This window comes from Panthera uncia (assembly GCF_023721935.1).
Source record: "Panthera uncia isolate 11264 chromosome C1 unlocalized genomic scaffold, Puncia_PCG_1.0 HiC_scaffold_3, whole genome shotgun sequence".
Taxonomy (NCBI): Eukaryota; Metazoa; Chordata; class Mammalia; order Carnivora; family Felidae; genus Panthera; species Panthera uncia.
Window position 1 is genome coordinate 68,285,680 of NW_026057584.1, and position 23,805 is coordinate 68,309,484.

Below are 23,805 nucleotides of genomic sequence, written 5' to 3' on the forward strand. Positions count from 1 at the left end.
TACACACTCACACACACACACACACACACACACACACACACACAGGAATACTATTCAGCCATAAAAAAGAATGAAATCTTGCCATTTGCAATGACACGGATGGAGCTGGAGACTATAATGCTAAGCAAAATAAATCAGTCAGAGAAAAACAAACACCATACGATTTCACTCATATGTGGTATATATATAACGAAACAAATGAGCAAAGGAAAGAGAGAGAGAGACAAACCAAAGAACATACTCTTAACTATCAAGAACAAATGGATGGTTACCGCAGATGGTAACCAGAGGAAAAATGGGTGGGGGGATAAGTAAAATAGGTCATAAGGATGAAGGAGCACACTTGTCCCAATGAGCATTGGGTGATGTATGGAATTGTTGAATCACTATATTGTACACCTGAAACCAATATAACACTGTACGTTAACTATGTTGGATTTAAAATTAAAGAAAACACACAAAAATATAAATAGATCTGTAACATTTTCTTTCACTTGAACACTTTAAAGTTATCAGAGGATTATTAGTTAATCTAATTTCAATATTGATGTGTCTCAGGGAATCAGAAGGCCCGAGGAGATGGAGAGAGATCCGTGGAGCAGTGAGAACACATGCAACATTTATCAATTAAGTTTTCCATCTCATACGAGCTTGGTTTGGGGACCCTCAAAATAACTACAACGGTAACCTCAAAGATCCTTGACCACAGATCACCATGACAAATATAATAATGAAAATTTTGAAATATCGTGAGAATTACCAAACTGTTTCTGTGACACAGAAACAGGTGAAGAAATGCTCTTGGGAAAATGGCGCAAAACTTGCTTGAGTCTGGATTGCCACAATCCTTCAGTGTGCAAAAATCACAGTACCTGTGAACTGCAATAAAGTGAAGCACAGTAAAGTGAGGTATGCCTGTAATCAATTTAAGGTATTCAACCAATATGGGCTTTGCATCAGATTCCCATAAACTGCTTCTTACTTACAGGGCATGGTGATCAGATGTTCTAAGACTGTTCCCTCATCTCTACAATGGGGGGTATTAATAACACCTCCTTTATAAGGTTCCTCTGCTACAATGTCCTTCCTCCTAGATACCCAGGCACTTTTTCTGTCAGTGGGTTCTTGTTCATGTAAAAAATCTTTCAGTGAGCAAAAATGGTCTGGTTCTGGTAATGTTGCCTTACTCAGTCACTGGCTGGATGCAGCCTTGTGGAACCATGTGTCAGCATGAACATCACATACAACTAATGGTATAGTGCCTACAGGCTATTATTTCCCACTAAGTAGTTAATACTTATTTTCCCACACTTCTAGCCCCCCACAATCACTAATCCGTATTGTGTTTATATTGATTTCCCTATTTCATATAAATGGAATGATACAATACGTGACCTTTGTGTCTGGTTTCTTTCATGTAGCATGGTGTTTTCAAGGTTTGTTTATGTCATAGACCTTTTTAGTACTTCATTCCTTTTTATGACTGAATCATAGTCCACTGTATGTATATACCATATTCTGTTGATCTATTCATCCATTCATGGACATTTGGGATTTTTCAATCTTTTGGCTAACATGAATATGTTACTATGATCATCTTGTGCACTTGAGTACTGTGTTTTATGTGAACGCAGTTTTTTGAGTCCATGTTTTTAATTATTCTACTTATATACATAGGAATGGAATATCTGGGTCAGGTGGTATACGATGTGTAACTATATGAGAAACCAGTAAAATGTTTTTCACAGTGGCTGCATCATTTTATATTGCCACCAGTTATGTAAAGAATTTCTTATTTCTCTACATTCTTACCAACACCTTTTATTTTCTGAATTATGATTAGTGTGAAGTGGTATTTTCTTGTGATTTTGACTTACATTTTTCTAACTAATGATATTGAGTGTCTTTTCACGTGCTTAATGTCTATTTGTGTATCTCCTTTGGAGCAATATCTATTCAAGTTCTTTGCCCAGTTATTAATTGGGTTGACTTTTATGGTTGAATTTAAGAGTTCTTCATATATTTTGGATACTAGTTCTTTGTCAGATATGACTTGCAAATATTTCTTCCATAGTTGTCTTTTCACTTTCTTGGTTATGCTCTCTGATGTACAAAGTTTTTTAATTTTGATAAAGTTTATTTATTTTTTTCTTTTGTTACTGTTGTTTATGGTGTCATATCTAATTACCCGTTGCCAGATCCAGGGCTGTGAGGACCTATTTTGTTTTGCTCAGAATTTTATAGTTTTACCTTTTGCATTTAGAGTTTTATTCTGTTTGATTTTCACAGTTTTTGTCAGTCTTCCCATTGACTCTATTGAGGAACAGATTTTTTTTATATTTAAAAAAATTATTTTAAAGTTTAGTTATTTTTGAGAAAGAGACAGAGTGCAAGTGGAGGAGGGGCAGAGAGAGAGGGAGACACAGAATCTGAAGAGGGCTCCAGGCTCATAGCTGTCAGCCCAGAGCCTGACATGGGGATCGAACTCACAAACCGTGAGATCATGACCTTTAGCCTGAAGTCGGATGCTTAAACGACTGAGCCACCCAGGTGCCCACTGTTTGATTTTCACAATTTTTGTCAGTCTTCTCATTGACTTCATTGAGGAGCAGATTTTTGAAGGTTCTTTCTCTGCCATTCTGAATGTGTCTCTATCTCTCCTTGATGTTTTAACCTATTCATGTTTTAAGACTTTAAGCCAGTCATTTTATTTTTTTTTAAGTTTATTCATATATTTTGAGAGAAAGAGAGCACATGGAGAAGAGACAGAGAGGGAGAGAGAGAGAATCCCAAACAGGCTCTGCACTGCATAGTCAGTACAGAGCCCAATGCAGGGCTCAAACTCATGAACCATGAGATGATGACCTGAGCTTAAATCAAGAGTCAAACACTTAACTGAGTGAGCCACACAGGCACCCCTAAGTCAGTCATTTTAAAGAGTGACATCAATTTGGGCTTGTTTGATATGTCCACATAGCTATAATCATATTATAAAATTTTGTCGTAATACCAAAGAAGTGATGTTTTTCTTTAGTGCATCCTGTCAGAAGGCATATGATGCTAATTGTCCAATTACTATGATGTTAACTTGGATCATTTGGTTAAGGATATATTTCTCCAATGTGAAATTATTATTTTTCTCTTTGTAATCAACAAGTATGCTGTGAGGATATAATATTAAACTATGTAAATACCTTGTTTCACATTTAAGTTTTACCAATTGATCATCCATTGATATTTCTTACATTAATAAATTATTATGCTGATGATTACTAATGGTAATGTGCTATGTATATGACTTCTTCTGTTATGAAGCAGTGGCCACATCTATGTCTCTTGGCTGCAAAGATTTCAAGTTGATAGTCTATATGCTCCAAAAAGTTAAAGGCTAAGCCTATAACCCTATGTTCAGCATGGTAGTTGGAATAATGATTAATCAATATTTATTTAGTAAATTAATCATAAAATGAATGAGAAAATTGTTGGCAGATTTCAGTCAAGAATTTAAAAAAAAATCCTCAAATTCCTTGCTCTTTGGAATTAAAACAACTTTTTTTTGAGGGTTTATTTTGAGGATATATTATTCACCAGAATTTATTTCCTTCATATATAAATATTATATTTCCCTTTTCTGCTGAGCTCAAGCATGACCCTGTGACTCACTTTGGCCAATGAAAATTGAGAGATGTGGGTAGTGAAAATTGCAGACTACATATTTTTTCTCAAACTCACATAGAAATTCAAAAAAATAGACCACATTCTGGACCATAAAGCACATCTTCATAAATGAAAAACAAAAAAAAAGACATACAGATGGCCAACACACACGTAAAAAGATGCTCAACATCTCTCATCATCAAGAAAATACAGATCAAAACTATGATGAAATATCATCTCACATCAATCAGAATGGTTAAAATCAACAACACAGGAAACGACAGGTGTTAATGACGATGTAGGGAAAGGGGAACATCTTACACTGTTGGTGGGAATGCAAACTGGAGCAGTCACTCTGGAAAACAAGTCTGAAGGTTCCTCAAAATTTAAAAATAGAAGTACCCCATGACTCAGTAATTGCACCACTAGGTATTTACCCAAACGATAAAAAATACTAATTCAAAGGGTTTTATGCACCCCAAAGTTTATAGCAGCATTATCAACAATAGCCAAATTATGAAAGAGCCCAAATGTCCATCGACTGATGATGGATAAAGAAGATGTATATACACATATACATACAATGGACTATTACTCAGCCATAAAAAAGAATGAAAATTTGCATTTACAATGATGTGGATGGAGCTAGAGAGTATTATGCTAAAAGAAATAGTCATAGAGAAAGACAACTACCATATGATTTCACTCACATGTGGAATTTAAGAAACAAAACAAATGAAAGAGAAGAAAAACGAAGAGATAGATTCTTAACTATAGAGAACAAGCTGATAGTTACCAGAGGAGAGGTGGACAAGGTGCGGGGTTAAATAGGTGATGAGGATTAACAAGTGCATTTGTTTTGTTTGCTTGTTTGTTTGTTTGTTTGTTTGTGTTTTAAGTAGGTTCCATGCCCAACACAGAACCCAAGAGTGCACTTGTTTTGATGAGCACCAGGTGTTGTATGTAACTGATGAATCTCTAAATTCTATGCCTAAAATTAATACTACACTGTATGTTAACTGGAATTTAAGTAAAAACATGGAAGAAAACAAACAAACAAACAAAAAACAAAATAAAGAAATTGTACAATGTCTGCTTTCACACCACAATGGAATTAACTTAAAAATCGATAACAACAGAAAGATACATGGAAAATTAAAAAATGCATAGAGATTAAATAGCACACTTCTAAATAACACATGGGTCAAAGATGAAATCTGAAAAGGAATTTTAAAATATTTTTAACCAGGGCCACCTGGGTGGCTCAGTCGGTTAAGCCTCCAACTTCGGCTCAGGTCATGATCTCACAGTCTGTTGGTTCGAGCCCCACATTGGATTCTGTGCTGACAGCTCAGAACCTGGAACCGGCTTTGGATTCTGTGTCTCCTTCCTCTGTCTTCCCCTCCCCCGCTCACACTCTGTCTCCCTGTCTCTCTCACAAATGAAAAAATGTCAAAAAAAATATCTTTAACCAAATAAAAATAAATACAACTAAACAAAATTTGTGAGATGAATGAAACCAGGGCTAAGAGAAGTTTACAGTATTAAATGCATATGTTAAAGGTCAATAATCTGGGTCAATGTTATGTAAAACTATTATCTGAAACTATTCATTTTAAATTGTTTATGTAAAAAAATGACACTTTATTATGAGTTGAAGTTTTTACCACTTTTTCTTAGAGCATTTAGTGTTTTTTTTTCTTTATGCTTCTCCCTGAAATATATCAATCATGTATAAAGTTATTGTCTTTGAAGTTTACCCTTTTTACCACAAAATTAAATACAAAATTAAATAAACCATTTGAAACATTTTGGGCTTTGTATATTTTCCCTTAAAAATACCTAAAGAGTTAAAATTACCTGAAATAGCAAGTAATTTGTTCTACCCATCTGCTCTATTTATTTCAACAATTGTGCATTTAAAAAAAAAATTTAAGTTTACTTAGTCATTTGGAGAGAGAGAGAGAGAGAGAGAGAGAGCAAGTCGGGGAAGAGCAGAAAGAGAGAGACAGACAGAATCCTAAGCAGCTTCCACACTGTCAGGGCAGAGCCGCACAGACATGGGACTCCAACTCAAGAACTGTGAGATCATGACCTGAGCTGAGATCAAGAGTAAGAAGCTTAACCAACTGAACCACCCAGGTCCCCTTTAACAATTGTGCATCTTTAACATGCTTTGATTTTAAATTTTGTTATGTGTGTTGTGAATAAAAAGCTATAGGATGGCTCATACTCACATGTACAACTGTGTCAAATGCATAAGCCGTGAGCTGGAGGAATGGAGACCTATTAGCTAAAAGCCAAAAAGATCCAATTTATTTTATACAAACCTCAGTTAAACCTATACTGCGTTAAACATTGCAATTGAAAATAAATGATTTTAAATAACCTGACACCTTCTGCCAGATATGCTTCAGACATTTCTTGAAATATGAAGAATGGACTAATGAAAATGTATCTATAGAATCCATTAGTTTGTGGTCTCCCTTTCTTTCCTGCACTCCAGGAAGGAAGATGATCTACTCCACCCAGAAGGCAATCATAATGAAACCTCCTATACATGACTGTTTTCTTGGCTACCTAATAGCCATTCTCAACCCCCTCCTCCCTCATCCAACCTTCACTCCAGGGGCTAAAAAGTCTAGCACTTCCTTTCCCTCTCCTGCAGGTAGAAACGGCCATATGATCCAATTCCTGCCAATGAGCTATTAGGGGGAACCTGTTCTGAACCTTCTGAAATAAGTTTTGTAACATGGTAAGAGAAGAGATACTACTGTAAAGTTCTTATGCATGCTTCCGCCTTTGGATGTGGTTGTGTGAGAACATAATGACTGGAATTGTAGCAGCCATGTGAGATCAATAATTAATATGACAATAAATGCTGAAATATTAAAGCAGAGGATGAGAATTCTCCAGTTTCTTGATGATAACATTGAGCTCATGAACTAACCACTAACCATGACTATAGATTTCTCATCTAGTCAACAATAAATGTCAAATATTGGCTAATACAATGTTAATTACAATAATACAATGCTACTACAATGTGTCTCAAACCCTTGCTACTCAAAGTGTGGTCATGATCAGCATCATCTGGGAAGTTGTAAAATGTGGAATCTCAGGACTCACCTGAGACCTATCCAATCAGATAGGCATTTTAACAGATAAAGTCAATTAAAAAGAATATCAAAATTTAAGAAGCTCTGGTTTAAGTCATTGTCAGGTGGTCATGGTGTTACTTGCAGTTGCAAGATAGAATTGCTAAATTGTCAAGGTCCTATGGTCTCTGTTGCCTAATATATGATACTCTGACTCTTAATACTTCTTTAATTTCTTCATATTAAAATAAAATAAATTCTACACTTCCATTTCTTAGTTTTTCATATAATATTAGCTTTCCTTCTCTATTGTCTTTTGTCCCTGCCTGCTTTCCAGAGGGAAAAAAGCTTCTTTTATTGATTTAGTTTATTAGATATCACCACATATATGTGTGTGTATATTACATATAACCATATATATATAAAACATATAAAATGTGTATACTTTTTATATATATGTATATACACATATACATATATATAACATCTACAGCTATGTGCTAACGCTGGAATTAAGAAATTAAATAAAACACATTATAATCAAGATATGACTCTTATCTTTATTAAATGACTCATTTATGTTATTGAGGAAACACAAGGATTAGATTAAAGCAAAAGAAATATATGAAGCAGGATAATAATTTGTCATTGTTAAAATAAAACAAAATAAAAATAATATATCCCCAAAGCCCTTAAATGCATTTCATGTAAAAGTTTCACAGAAGACCTCACTTTCTTCTGAGTTGCTTTTCATTAAACTTTTTGCTTTACTGAAGAACCAAAATTAAAAATACATAATACTAACAACAATATTTCCTTTCAATCAATTATATTTTAAAAATGTGGTATCTTTAAGAGGGATGTATTTCTGTCCCTGGAAGATTATACTAGCTTAAATTTACAAAAAGTAATGATTTTACAGGCTGGCCTCGAGCCTTTATGACTACCTATAACATTTTGTGAAATAATCTATTCCATTTGACTCATAAACAAATTTTGGGAGTCCAATCTATGTCTTCGGTAGGAATAATTACTGTATTTTCTAGAAGTTTAGTACTTGCTAATGTAGGACCATTTAATTAAATTTATGGGAAATAATTCCTTGCTCTTTGGAATTAAAACAGCTTAAAACAAAAATCTTCCCACTTATGGAAAATTTATTTGGTTCTAGGCTCCAGTCAAGACACTTTCCATGCACTTTCTAATTTAGTTCTCACAATATCACAATGATAGGAAAGAGTGTCAGAGATGAGGACACAGCTATACCAAGAAATGATGCAAACCAGATAATACATGAATATGTAATAAAAGAGGTTTATTAATTTCCGCCATAAATATGGATTCCAAGAAGCAAAGATGTTTTAAAGTAAATTTTTTGTGTGTGAACAGTTTTTGTTCTCTCAGTCTATATTCATTAATAAGTTTTGTTTGTTTATTTTCAGTTTTCAGGAAAATCTCCTCTGGTTTTGAGATTGATGATTCCAGGGGATTTCTGGCACAATAACTTTCTAATCTGTCCTTTGTGGAATTTGATGGGGTTCCTTGCCTTGTCCATTGAGATAGAGATGGGAACTTCTCCTAAAAGCCTGCAGAATCAGAGCCCCCATTGCTGGCGCCCTTTCTACTGGCTGTCCTGGGCACCAGATGCTTCTCTCTGCTGTTGTGACAGTTGGAAAGGCACTGTGTCTTGATTCTTTTCATCATCCTGCTGGGCCTGTTCCTGAACTTTGACAGTAGCTGCTGCTTAACGACAGCAAGACTGTTGGTGAAATAGCTGTTGCTCGTGTTAAATGATCTATAAATCTATGATCAAACACTGTGATCTGGAGAAAGTGGGTGTAGAGTTAAATGTGGCCCAACCATTTAATAAGATGAACTGTGAAAATGTTGCAAGGAAGACCAAGTACAAACAAGGTTTAACACCATGGTCATCAGAATATAAAGACTTCATTATTACAACAGGAGGATGACCTGGCTGAGGTTTTCCAATTCAGCAGTGAGTTGCATTTTTGATTGGGTCTCAGAAGTCAGAGGGACGTCCCAATGAGTCCATTTTCCCAGGAGCTGAAGGCCAGTTATCTACCTCTTCTCTGCATACCACAGGTCTCTATGATCTATGTTGGGCAAAGCCAAGGTTGTCCTCTGCTTTATAAAGTTAGTCATTAAGAGGGTTTATGTTTCACCCTTTTTGAAAGATTTCAAAATGTCCATTTCAAAGAGATGTGTGAATATGGGAAATTTAAAGACAAAAGGAGAAAATCGTCAGTTATTAAGCTGTAAAACTGGTGATAAGATTTGCACACTGAAGGAACTTAAATGAACCTCTGCTTCAGTCGACTGGATTTTTAGAGCCAAATAAAGTCTAAGATAAACAGAAATAAATCCATGCTTTTTATAACTCTAATCAGTGCCTTGGTGTCCAACCTAATTTCTGCTGGTTAGGTTGCTGTGCAACCAGCAGACAGAATTCCTAACAGACAATGCATGTAGACACGGAACAGAAATATGAACCCCCATTTGAACCACACACAAGTTGACTTGAGGCATATTAGACCGGATCTACTCTAGCAAATGGCAGTTAACTTGCAAACTTGCAAGGGAAATGTATTGGCTTGAAGGAATTACCCAAGCCTAAAAATGATTTGTGTGTGTGTGTGTGTGTGTTGTTTGGATAGAGTCCTAGAAGCTGGATTTTAGACAGTGGCAAAGAGATAGAGAAAATGAGGGGCCAGAAAATAAGCTCCTCCTAACCTATTCCACAGCCAGTTGCTGGACAAGCAAGACCATTTCCATGAAATTTAAATGAGGCATTTAAATTGGCTCTCTGAATAAATTACTCTACATGGATATTCTCCTATCTGACATCCATGCTGATTTTAGATCCATCTTGCTGTTACATGGAGTGTAGTTTATGTAAAATGGGTAAGGATTGGAAAAAAAAATTAGGTCGGCCCAATGAGGGGGTTAAACGAGAATAAGAGAATATGTCTCCAAAGCTTACATTATTCATCAAATTAGATGCAAAAAAAAATCTTACATTAACGAAAAATTAAGTTTGAGCTCTTCATTACAGAGATATAAGGAATTTACATGTTACAGTAGAATAATTTCTTTAATAGGAAAAAAATTCTGGGTTCCAAGACCTTACACTGCTTAATTTGAGGGGGGAAAAAGTAGAATCATCAGCAACTAAGGACAAAATGGGACTTAAGGAATTGCAGATTAAATTTCATGACTCTCCTGAGTCCCACAGGTTGCTTCTGCTGAGAAGTGGAACATTGTCCACAGTGCAAGATGTGACTAGTGAAACGAGCAGGCTCACCCAGTCTGGCATCTCCCTCCTTTGGCTTCCTGCCTTCCCCCAGTACACTGAGCTTTTCCTCTTCCTCCTTTGCCTCACCTTTGTTTTATAATCAGTACAACAGCTCTGCATCTGACACTTGCACTTAACTAGAAATGTCTGCCCTGAGGTCAGTGTTAAAAAAAAATGGCATTAAAAAAATGGCATGAGTTCTTCAGAATAAACCCTTGCTGCCTCAATCATGATTTATCACTAAATGAGATCACTGATCATAGAAATATTTTTAATTGCTCTATATTTATTGTTTAAAAAGTATGAGTTATTTCCTTACTGAAATATAGAAAATGAGTCTAATAATTGTAGTGACTCTGAAAAATCCCAATTATCCACATGATATTTATGATTCTTCAAAATATTCAAATATACATTATTCACAATATACATTTCTCATCTTTAGGTACTTATACTCAGAAAAGTATTTAGAAATTCATGCAGTCATCTCAATATACTATTTTAGGTTCTCCAATTGACTGATATACTGATAGAATACCAAGGAACTAGGGTATTTTAAGGATATAAACATTAAGGTGAATTAGAGTTAGGTTGTTTGGTAATGTCTGATAGAGTCAGCTGTCTTTAAATTGCTAGACAGGCCATATAGATTCCAGGAATTCCAAATGGTATCTGTTAGGGAGTGAATTGTATTAACCCTTACCACCTCAGAATGTGACTGTATTTGGAGATAGGGTCTTAACAAAGTAGTTAAATTAAAATGAGTTGTTAGGATGGACTTTAATTCAATGACTGGTGTCCTTAGAAACAGAGGATATTTGGACACAATCACATACAAAGGGAAGACCATGTGAACACCCAGGAAGGAGACAGCCATCTGTAAGCAAAGAAGAGAGGCCTCAGAAGAAAACAACCCTACCAATACCTTAATCTCAGACTTCTAGCTTCCATAATCCTGAGAGAATAATTTCTGTTGATTTAAGTCATCCAGTCGGTAATTCTTTGTTATGCCAGCTTCAGCAAACTAGTCAAGTACACCAGTGATTGGAAAGAGATAATGTCTTCCTTAAATGGTTTTGTCTACTACTCCCCCTTACAAATAGTAAACTCTGAGACAAGCTGGCTGATTAACTCCTTCAGTAATTCACGAATTAATTCATACTGTCAACAAATAAGCACTAATTGAATGTTCTCTATCTTCTGGTCACTTGCTAAATTTTGGAGCTTATAAGGATGTCATCTCTAGAAATTCACAGCTATTGGGAGATATGAACATGAGGAAATAATTACAGTTAGTGTGGGAGATGACAAAGTGAGAATATTCATTCCTTCACGCATTCATTTATTTTCTCAATTTAATGTACACTTGTTGAGTTCTTACTCTGCCAATACAAAGCTGGAGGAATATCGAACTGTCATGGCAAAACATTTCAGTGAAGCACTTCCTAATAATGTGTACATTTTCAAATGAGGAGGGAAGGAAGGCTTCACTCAATAGCTTTTATTGGCTTTCATCGGGATATCCTACCTGGTACCTCACAACTGAAACCTCCATATAGTGATGTTGTCTTCCCCAAATGAGTCTACTCCTCTTTCCAGTTTCCTCATCTTACTGCATAGCATGTTCCTCCGTCCAATCCTCAAGTCAAAACCTGAGATTAGCTGAGATTAGCTTTGGTCATCCTTTCATTCCCACCCCACATCTGTTGGGTCATCAAGTCTGGTGACTCTTCTCAAATATCTCAATGCTCTCTCTCTATACCTAACCTTCACCATCTCCTGCTTAGATTAGTCTATAATTAGTATAGTCTACAGTGTATGATATAGATTATTATCTTCTGTGGTAGAAAAACTTCTACTTCCTGTTGTCTCTCATTCTAATCATCCTTCCAAATTGACTCAAGAATCATATTTCTAAAGTGAAAATGTGAATATGCAGGGTTTTTGCCCAATATTTCATGATGGCTAATGAGATGTAACAGAAACCCCTTAACCCAGTATACTAGGTTCTTTCTGCTTCTCCAGCCACTTCTCACTACTTACCAGAGTGTATCTTAAGTTCTTTTCATAAGAAATTTAATTTGCGATTCTAAATATACAATATAAACCTGAAAAAAAAACAGAGGAAAAAAGGGAAAGCTTTTGTTTTGTTTTGTTTTGTTTTTGCTTTTAAAGTAATTTTCAAACTAAGGAAAGAATAACCATCCTAGATCTTAATATGTGTGAACCCTTTCAATATTCATTACACCAAATGTTCTGTCTAGGTCCTACTTATAATTATTATCACCATCACTCTCCCTGCAATATGCATACAAGACTTTACCACAGGTAGGGAGAGAGGGGGAAGACTACGTATTCAAAGAAAATGTATAATTATAAATAAATAAGAATAACACCCGCCTTCTGGTATCTTGGTATGGAAATTGGAAAATATCATGTGGATATAGGTGAGCAACAGAATAAATCAATTCAACATATTTTCCTCAATTGTATTTCATTTTCTTAGAGAAATCTGATTAAATAGAGTCACTCATTAAAAATATTTAAATAAATAACAAATCTTCGTATTCTTTATTTACAGGAGAAATAGTTTTTAGTGGAGAATATTTTAAAGGAAAATTAAAACATCCAAACCTTTAACTCAATGAAGGCAATAGGAAGGCACATAGTATTTTTTTTTCAAGAATGGTAGAATATATATTATGTCTTATGACCTCAAAATTGCACATGTCATGTATAACCCCAGAAACAGAATCAAGGAGTTATTTAATATAGCTGATAATATAAAAAGTTGTTTTCCTCTTACATTAATAAGTTTGCTAAAAATATGATTTCATGATCCATTTCTTCAGAATAATAAATATTAAGGAAAAAAAAGTGCCCACGTGTTGTAAATCAGCCAAAGAAAAATTTTCTCAATTTTTGATACCAAAAACTGATAATCTGAGTCTTTATACATTGAATTCTGGGGTTTATTTTCCCATCAAAAACCAAATTGCTGATATCCCTAGCCTACTTTTTGGCACATATCACATTGTTAGAAATCCATAAATATTAAGAAATTTCTTTTCAAAAAGACTAACAGTTTCAGGCCATCCAACCATGAAGACTGTCTTCAGAAGTTCCAGCCTTCTGGAGCCAGCCATGGAATTCATGAGAGTTCTGGGAGGGAATGGTCCTGCAAGGGTGTCTGAGGACAAAGGCCCTGAATATTATGCTAAGAAGCACTGATCATCAAAGAGAGAAAAAGAACCCAGCTTGATTTTAATGAAATCTGTCTAAAGTGCAGGAAAGGCAAGGAATGTGGAAACATCAGTGACTCGGGAAGCAGGTTGGAGGAGGAGGGCCCCAGTCTATTCAGAAGATTACTTGGTACCCGACGATAATTAGACAGTCTCTTGGAAATACATTAGTGGATGGCCCTTATTCTGGACAGGTATGTTTCCTTTCCAAACTTCAAATTATTGCCCCAACTGGATCTGTCAAAACCCTCCTGCCTACATCAGTTGGGGATGGAGATTACAGGCTCTTCATTGGCATTTCCAAGGCTTGTACGAAAGCTTCCTGCTCTACGGGTTTTGTGGCTCAATGGAAGTTTCCAGCCTCCAGGGCTGCTAATTTAACAGCTTCCATATTAAAGTTCAAGGAAAATAATCCCTTTTTAAAAAGGAACATTAAGTTATTTCTCACTAAATCAGGAGAAAAGCCTTTTCTACCAATTACAAAGTATTAAAAAGTTAGCAATTATTAGGAGCTTTACTGACAAGGTCATTTGTAAAAGAATCATTCAATCTAGCCAGAGAAAACTGCTGCTGAGAACACAACTAAAAACAATTCTTCAGCTAAATTCTCAGGAAATTAATGTCTCTGTTATCTATATTTATATTTAGAGAAGGAGCAGTGAGAATGTTTCATCCTTGAACTGAGAAACTACCTCTGAGCTCTTTGCAGAGAAAAAGAAGAAAGTTTGATTGCACTGGCAGGCTTGAACAGTTTAGACGTGCAGAGTATTGATTTCTCTCCTGTATTTATTCTATTCTTGTGTTAGGAAGCGTTAAGTATCTGGAGAGGGATGGCAAAGTGGGCATTTTTAAAACAGTTTGACATGATTGAAAGTGTTCATATTTGTCAAGGTGTTTACCTGCTCTATGGAATTGTTTTTTGTTTTCACATTTTTGTTCTCATTGATGTCATATCCTTGAAATGTGGCAGATTCATGTCTCTGAAGTATCAGTTTTTCAGTTTAACACCAGATGCAGTCAGTTGTGGACGAGGGAACCATGGCATGTTGATATAGCCACATGTTTTTGCTCCCTTTTTTACTAATAAGGCAGTTGGTAAGTGCAAGGAATTGCCTGTATTGTACTGTTCAGCACATGGATCAAACACTGTTGTTAGTACTGTATTCTAACCAGCCATGGCCATTCTTTAGTCGTGTCTCAAAAGGTACCACAGTTCCCAAGTTGGTTTCTCTGGCAACTGTAGGGACAGTTGAATTACAATTCGTAATTGACCAGTCACCAGCCCTGGGGATTTTTTCTTCATCCGCCAAGCTTCCATGTGGCCTGTGGAGTGTGGAAAGTGGTTGCCCCTCCCAGTTTCCTGGGTCCTTTGAGACAGAGCCAGTGAACCACAACCCTCTGTGTTCTGATCACTGGACAGATTTTTTTTTTCTTTACAATTCATTCAGAACCGCTTTTACTTTGTTAAAAGACTGTTATCCCAGGGAACAATGCTGCTTGTTTGGGATTGTTTTGTGCTCTTCATACCTGTTGAGCTCAAATTATGCTAAAGCTGCCAACTCACTTTATAAAGAGTCATCTGGAAAACAATTTGAAAATGTCACCTTTTTGCTTCCTTTATAAACTTCACTCTACTATGACTCCCATATGAGCAAATGTAATGAGAATAACTTGTTAGGCTTCTAACGTTTCTCATATATTCCTCACGTGGAAGCCGTTTCAGATAAGTTGTCTTAAGTTAAAGATCTTATCAGAGACTTTTTATGTCTTACATAAATTTGTGGAAAACTCCTTCTCAGCCCCTGAAAGAATATTTTGTGTCTTTCATCCTAGGTTTATGTGTAAGAAGTCTTGGCATCTGAACACATGTTAGTTAATTTAGGCACTGAACAGTCTGTCAGGTATGTCACAAATACGGAATAAAACCAAATAAGCCTGATATTGAGAAGTATTAAATGTTTTGAGAAATATTCAAGTCCATTCCTCCATTGGCTGACGTGTAAATAAATTGCCAAATTTAGAAACCAAGGTGATTGCATTTGGAACTATGATTGCTTAGAGTTGCATTAACGTTCACTTTTCGTTTTCCATGAATATTGATTTGATCTCGGTGGGTGAAGATGGTAGACTGGTGTGAATCTTTACCTTTTTAAGTTCAGATCAGGGTGTGTATAGTGCCCAGATGTTCAGGACAGAGGCTGTGTGGGATTGGCTGGCATAAGAGAAATGGGCTCTGTAAACATCAACACCATGGACACACCTGTACTGCCCTTGGAAGAGAACACTTCCTTCCTTTTACTTTACCATTGTCAGTCACGTTATCGATCACCGGCCCCCTCAGAGGAAATGTTGCCACCAGTGGTACAAATTGAGCCTGAGAAGGAACTCAATTAACACGATTCCCGTGCCACGGCCACTTTTTCAAGATGCGTTCTTGCTCACTCCGTGACTTTCCTGTTTCACTGATTCCAGGCACTCGGGTTCTCTCAGAATATATATGGCCAAGTGCTCTTTTGCTTTTATGGCTTACCATAGCACAAATTGCTGCAGATGCGAATGTTCTTATTGGCATACATGGAAGAATGACCTTACTTTATAGTGCTATTATAAAAGCACAGTTTAAACCAGCCTTTCAATTTTTGTGTGACAGAAGAAGGGGCTAATCTTATGGGTCTTGACCTCTCTCGAGCATTCAAACTATTGATGACAGAGCACAAGGCTCTTAACATTCCCTGCTTGTCATTTTCTTGGCCTTAGATGGTTTCCAACCCATTTCAGTGCATACGCCTTATTGACGTCCTGCGTTGGAGGGTAATGTATCTTCTCAGCCTCAACATCTCTGGTCTACTCTTCTGTAAGGATTAAGGAAAGAAATGATCTTCCTCAGTCCCAGACGTTGCTTTCCACATCTCCAATTCGTAGCAGCAAAAATACTACTGGAGGTATGAGACCTCCTGCCTTATTAATAAGAGTACCTAATCAATGCATTATTTCAAGCAACTGGTTGATCATCCAATTTCATGGCTCACGTTTGTTCACTAAGCTGGATCTTCCTCAGAAACACCTTTAATTTCTTTTACAGGAGGTGTCTCAAATTAGTTGCACATTTTTTACTAAGGCTTCAATGAGGATTTCATCTACTGTGCTCATTCTCCTCTTAGGCATTTACCAATACTCTATACACATTTAAGCGGGAACTTTTCTTTTTAATTCCTCATGAGGATATACACAGAACAACATAAACGTTTAAGGGATGTACTAAAGACAGTACAAAAGAGGACATAAATAATACCAAAAGGGGGCATCCTAAGCCATCTGTCAGTTTCGTGGTTTTCCTTGGAGATTCCAAGGTGTCTGTTGTTCCCAAATTCCCTCAGAGGGGCTCCTTATGTGGGGGACATCACCACTCTTACCATATACAATTGGTCCCAGAGTGCGTGCTAGACACAAAGGCACCCACATGGCGTCTGGCCAGCAGAGTGTACATTTTCCTGGCGAGAGCACTTTCGCCAACTCAGCTGCCTTAAAATGGATGAGACTGACAGACCCAATCAGATTTTCATGTCCTTTGTGAAGTTTGAATGGGACATTCAAAGAAAGGCTGAAGACAATAGGGTGGTTAAAGTTGCTGAGAGATACACAGAAAGGAAGCAGTAAGCAGAAACTATGGGGATGTAGGACTCAGGGTTAAGAAAACGCCTCAATAGAGAAGAGAATAATGAGGACCAGCTTGCAAGTGACAGCAGGAGCTGTAGATGCAGAGAGAGAGTGACTGAGTTGGCGTCATGTGGAACACTAAAGCAGAGAGGAGGAGGTGACGTGTGCTGAGGGCACAACTCGGTTCTCTAGAACTGTTTTTACTCTAAACAATCATCCACTTCTTCATGGTGGCTGGCTGTGTCCTTGTGGGTATATGCTGAAAGTTATTTCCATCTCTGTGACTTAAGTTAGGCCTCACTTTGCTTGTGGGCATTTCCCCATTTCTCGTCTCAGGAAACCAGAGCCAGAATGTATAGGACTCTTAGGAGATAGAAAAACTCGCACCATATATACTTTTGATCATTTTTGGTGGAGGGAGTAGATGTAGTCCAGGCTAGATCACTTGCAGTCATACTGTTGAAAAAAGTTGTAAATTTGGAAAAAAAAAAAAAAAGATTCTTTACATTAAAAGTGGTAGTAAAAGAATTGCCAAGGATAAGTATTTCCTAACCGTTTTCAGGGGGACACACATGGGGGCATTTTTTTTTTTAATTAGAATTTAGGATGAGAATGATGTTTTAAGTCTGGGAAAGGTTTAGGATGTGCATTAGCTTATTAAAATTTCTGTAAACTCTTGCAATTAGCAACAACTACTACTCTTGTTTAACCTAGCAAAAGAAAACACCTTCTCATTGCATCAAAGCAACAGATCATATCTCACCAAATTATTTTTTCTATGGTACGCAGTTTTTAAAACTTTAATTTACGTATGTAAAAACCACATTACATCTTACAAAGGATAGCTGCCCTTTAGATTGTACTGAGCTGTGAATTATTCTAGACTTCGAAATTCTTACTGCTCCCAATGTCATGCAAGAGGTCTTAGGAATAATACCGAAGGTAAGTTGGCTATTAAAAGTTCTGTAAATACCTATTTGAAAAATTTCTTTCTGTTTCTTCTCATCCAGCTTTTGGTTGTCTGTAGTAGATTTCCTTGGAGGGTTGCCAGTGCAATTTAGAGATTTTGCATATCAGCTTTCTAACCTGAGGAAATTGGAAGAGCAATAAGTATAATGGGTAAATACAGTTATCTTAACATCTTTGAAACAATGTGATAAAGATTGAAGAGATCAACAGGGATTGGATAAACACATGTTTCATATCTCCTGTACGACTCTAACTGAATTTTGGTACTGCTTTGCCATGGGGTAATAAAACACCGGTATTCTGAGATACATAGTTTGACACACAAAGTGAAACATTCAAATTTTTTATTTCAGTGAGATGTAAAAGATGGCAATTAACACTATCTTAATAGGAGTTCTGCTAGTTTAATGGGAGAAGAAAAGAAAGAGAAAAGGATTTTAATTATAAAATCAAATAATTGGTTTAATCTAAAAAAGATTACTTAAGGACATAAAAGTAGAAAATCACTCATAAATTTTATGATATCTCCTTAATAACTCTGAAAATAGATGGCCAGTAGAATATAGTTCCATGCTATCTTTATTTAGTCAAGTAGCTTTCAACTCTGATAGTATTTATGCATAGACTTGTATGGGGGAAGGCAAGGATATTAAAGTGTTCAGAATTTGAAAGTAATCAATGTATATTTTGAAAATTTGGAGAAACAGAGAAAAGAAATTACCACCCACTCATAATTACAGTGTTTAGCAATATTGACTTTGTTATAGTTGGCAGATATATTTTCCTAGATGTATGTATCCTTTTATAGAATTCAGATACTAATACATGATTTTTCCAGCTTTTACCTGTGCTATATTTTGTCAATATTCCCATATATTCCATATAATTGAAACAAATAAAGATTATTCAAAACTTTTTCCAATTCCCATATTATTAATTACATAATATTTCATTGAAATTTATTTAACATTTCTCCTATACAGGTTAATTCAGGCTGATTTCTGTCTGAATTAATTTAAAATTTCAATTTTACTGATAAAATATGATGTGTGTATATCTTTTTTCTTTTTCTTTCTTTCTTTATGCACATCTTTTTTTCTTTAAGGCATTTTTACTTTGGGATAGATTCCAAAACAAATTAATAGTCAGGTGTTTCAACCTTTTAAAAACTTGCAATACATATTTCAAATATTTTGTTAAAATCTTGAAAACATGTGCATTCTCTACTGTAACAAAACCTTTATATTTATTCATTTGTAAATTTCTCCTTCACATCCTTTTTACTCACCTATTGGCCTATGTATATTTTCTAGTTGATTTTATATGAACTTTTTTCATATTAACCATTTACTTTGCGTATTAAATAAAAATATTGGTATTTTTATATTGTTTGTTTTTTATGTCATTTTCGTAAATAGAAGATTGGTGATCATATTCTAAAAACTATTGATATTTCTACAGTGATTTCTTCATTTCCTTGTAAGCTTAGTATATCTACTTCTTTGTCTTAGGACTTATGCAAATTAAGGATGAATTCTCTCTCTAGGCTATTGTACTTGTGAGAGAATATTTTGAACTCCCACTTAAGGACTAGTAAGCAGGTTTTATTGTTCCTTTATTCCTTAGCAATGTTTTGGAGGGAGGAGTATTCTGATCTTCTTATGTGAACCTCTGTCACAGCAAAAAGGGGAATCTGTTGTAACATTTCACGAAAATTCCGAACTTCTCGGTAGAGTGCAATCAGTTTCCTCTAGCCGCTAAGAGAATCAAAGAGAATAACTTGCACTTCTACACAAAGAGATTTGAATGCAAGATTTTGTAGAGGTTGTTTGCTCCTCCCTCATTTAAGTCTATCACCTAGAAAAGGAGCATCTAGGGCTTGGCTGGACTTGCTTATGAAAAGCAGAAGATAGTCACAGACTGTTTCTTTCATCCTATTTATACTGCCAGTTCTTGCAATATATGGACTTCTTTGTAGAATCTGTGTCTAGGTTATGTTATACTATCTTATTTAGCTGATGTTTGTCTTAATAATACCACCACACAGTTTCAATTGTGTAATTTTATAGTAAAGTTTAAAATCTTGTATGGCAGATACCCTGTTATTAGTCTTTTTTTTTTTTTTTTACCATTTCCTAAATATTGATGTCTATTTACTCTTTCTAATAAAATAGATCAGATTCTAAAATAATCTCTTTGGGATTTTTATTGGATTTTCATTAAATATATATATTAATTTTGGAAGAAAATTATATTTTATTTTAATAAACATATCTCACAAAAGTCAAAATTGGTAAGTTTCTCTGATATACAATGTCTAATGGATTGAAAAGTGTGTTATAGTGGAAAGAACACTGGGTTAGGTAGTAGGAGGTTTGGTTCCCAGGTCTGAGTCTCAGTTTTCTACCTTTATGAACCTGGGCAAATTAATTTACTGCTCTATGGCTCAGTTTTTTTATTTGAATAATAAAAAGGCTGTACCATGTAAGGCATTAGAATAGTCAATGAGTTCCATTCCAAATTGTGAATGCAATGATGTTATTAAAAATAATTATTTTTGCCCACTGGCTACTTAACATCTTAGTTTTAACCACTCTCCCTTCAATTTTAGCACTCCTTCCCTAGCTAAAAATATATTCCACAGAATTTTATGGAAATTATTGTGCATGAAAAATTATATCTGCCTTCTAAATATAGATTACCTAATTTCAAGTGGAGTGGCACCATGCACCATATATAAAACTAGAATCCTAGATTTGACTAGTTTGGTTTTCAGTAACATAACCCCTTTGGTCCCAGGATATCTCATATGGAATTCCAGTATACAGAAATTAACTTGATGGGAAGGAAGCCATAAATAACCAAAAGAAGAAGAAGAAGAAGAAGAAGAAGAAGAAGAAGAAGAAGAAGAAGAAGGAGAAATAATGTTGTAAAATAAACATAACTAGTAGTAAGCTACAAAATGGATTTAATGCAACACAGCTTGGTTAAAATGAAATCCAACATTTGAAACACATTCATAGTTTTAAATATATCAACCTAAAATATAAAAAATAATGGATTATAAGCACTAAAGCAGGAGGGGCAAGCCACCCTAACACTAGAAACCACACTCTCAGTGTCTTAATACAATTAAAATATATTGTTCTCTCATGTCATCGTTCAATCTGGATTTGCCACATGGTATTATTGAGAGATTCAGGGCCCTTACCTCCTGTAATCCAACATCTCCTAAGGCCTCATTTTTCTCTGCATTCAGTGGTATGGATGAGCAAAGAGATGAGGGAGAAGGCACATTCTTTCTTAACCACCTAAATCTTGGGATAACATTTCACTTCTTATTCCTTGGCCTCAGTTGCGTAGTTCTAAAGAACTGCAAGGGAATCTGGAAAAAGAGAGTCTAGTGATATGCCAAGAAGAAGAGGATCTATTTCATGTGAAAATTAGCAACATCTACCACAGTTAGTCATTTTTATCATGAAATATTATTTCTTTTTCTCCACGTATAGAACACACGCATACCTCTCCCCAGGAAAGAACTCAATCCAATCTTTGCATTCAGTGTAAGCCTATGCTATCCAAATAATGGATAGTACTCTGTCCGTCTAGTTGTGGCTCCTTATTGCACGGGGACCTATGAAATAAATAGACACATTTCCTGATATTCTCATAATCAACAGGCAGACATACTGAATGTCATCTGTCCAGGCATTTGAGAAAATTGCTTTAGTTGGACACTAGTGATGCTCTCTGGAAGGGACTCATTTGCCCATTGTTTTTGTCAATTATTCTCTATACCATATCTGAGGTAGACATTGGGGATTGTTTCCTCCTTGGAGGCCACGCATATATTGCAGACTGCTTCTAATGAAGTAAACTCGAGGACCCAAACTTTGCTTACAGCTTGAACAAAGAAAGTGTTTGTTAAGCCTGGGCTCATGATATTTTGAAAGACTGGCAAAAACATCACAGGCATAAGACATATCTACCCTTAATAAAATCCATGTGCCAGTAACCTAGACAATTCTTAAGCTTGATTTATTTCTTGCTTCTTCCCCCCGCCCCCCCCCCGCCCCGCTTCTCTGCCTCAAATTAATGGTGCTAACTTGAGGCCATCTAGAACAAAACTCTCACCTTTGCCACTTGGCTTAGTGATACTTATCCTTAAGGCCCCATCCCTCAATCTTTTTCCATACCATCTCTTACTATTTAATGTCTAGAAGCGGGTTCCAGAACTTCTGATCTTCTTAGCTCAGTTTCATTTATTTTTGTTAACCAGCTCATCTACTTCATTTAATAACTTGCCAAAGTCACCAATAGTCCTCTAACATATGCTCACGCAACGCTTCTTTCCACCTTTTCTAAAGCTGCCTGCTCAATGGCACAAGATCTGCCTTTCAAAGTATCACGCCAGCATTTTTACTAAACATTTTGCCAAAGATTATCAAAAGCCTCCAGCCTACTGGCCTCCAATATTGATTGGTTCTTCATTACACAAGGCCCACTTACTTAGCCTCCTGCTGAATATTTTGGGATATTTTTACATTAACATCCCTTTCTCAGCATCATTTTATCTTTTGGTCAGCATCTGTTAATGGCTAGAATGAACAACTCCAAATTCTTGGTATCTTAAATCAATAAAGATTTATTTTTCAGACATCCAAGTCTTGTATGGTCGGCAATGGAGCTCTCCTTCACAGAAATAGGTTTTTTTCTTCTGTGGCTCAACCATTTTCTAGAACTTTGTTTTCTTCTACATTAAGAAGCTGAATGAGGAAAGAGAAAGTGAGTAGAAAGTACACACATTTTAATTGTCTTTGTCTAAAAAGTGATACATAACCCCTCTGCTCACAATCTACTGGCCAGAAAGCCATCACCCCCATTACACCAACCGAACACATGTAGAATAGAGTCGGGGGACTGTGTTCTACATGTGTTCCCAGGAAGAAGAAGAACACTGCCGTTTTATCACGAGCCTACAAACAACTTAACAACAACAACAAAGGATAAACATTGAGTGTCAAAAGGATAAAAATGTGTTAAAAGTTGTGTGTTCCTATCGCCTGTTTCTAACACGGTAGTCCCTTCTAATATTAGGCTGGAACAAAAAGGAGTGCAGCAGCGATATCCTTCCATCTCTCCACTTTCCTAGAAATTCCTTCCACATTTAATTGTTCAAGTATCACAGTCCTGGAATCTGGAAACACTTGAGCTCTCCTTTGTTTGACATGAGCCATACTTTGTTGTCAAAGTAAAGCGTCGGCAGAGGGAGGTGATATTATTACTTGGAACAGCTTATACATTTGGTCAGAGGAAGAGGTAGTTGTACGTTGCCACGGACACCACAGGGCAACTATTGGTTACACTGCAGTTCCGTACAATGCATGAATCCTTACATTAGATACTGAGTTATTGTCATTTATTTTTTTCAATTTTTTTAGAAGGGTGCATTTGTTATTTTCACCACAATGAACCTGAAAAGTGGATAGTCAGTCTGTGGGAAATTGAGACTTAATTTAAGAAATGACAGCATATATTCTCTGGAATGTGTGTAACTCTGCCTACAGAGAGGGATTGTTTGAGAAAGCTCTAGAGCTACACAGATACAATTTGAAAATCACTAAGGAAGCGCTTATGGTAGACAGTTGTTGGTTCTCATTCTTTACACATCCCTGAATTCATATTCATTTCCATGTAAGTTTGTAGTTCCTGCAGCTAGAGACAAAATATATTTCTTCATGCCTTGACATTAGGTACAGCCATATGAATGACTTTGGCCAATGGATTTTAGTAGATGTGAAGGAAGCAAAGACTTGAATGTGCATGGTTGGTGCGGTTACCATCGTCCTTCTTGCATTTCCTGTGAGAA

General features: G+C 36.0%; 1 long non-coding RNA gene across 2 annotated transcripts in view; it reads right to left on the bottom strand.

The window, feature by feature from the left end:
• LOC125911582 (uncharacterized) overlaps positions 1–21,566 on the bottom strand; it is a 33,339-nt gene extending 11,773 nt beyond the window's left edge. The window contains exons 1-4 of one of the 2 annotated variants that reach the window (XR_007454372.1): positions 21,459–21,566; positions 21,148–21,321; positions 17,941–18,053; positions 12,112–12,176 (exon numbers count right to left, since the gene is read on the bottom strand). This is a non-coding gene — a long non-coding RNA (uncharacterized LOC125911582). Of the gene's footprint in view, positions 1–12,111; positions 12,177–17,940; positions 18,054–21,147; positions 21,322–21,458 lie in introns of those variants that run through there. The other variant, XR_007454371.1, reaches the window with a different exon arrangement.
• Positions 21,567–23,805: the final 2,239 nt, after the last annotated feature.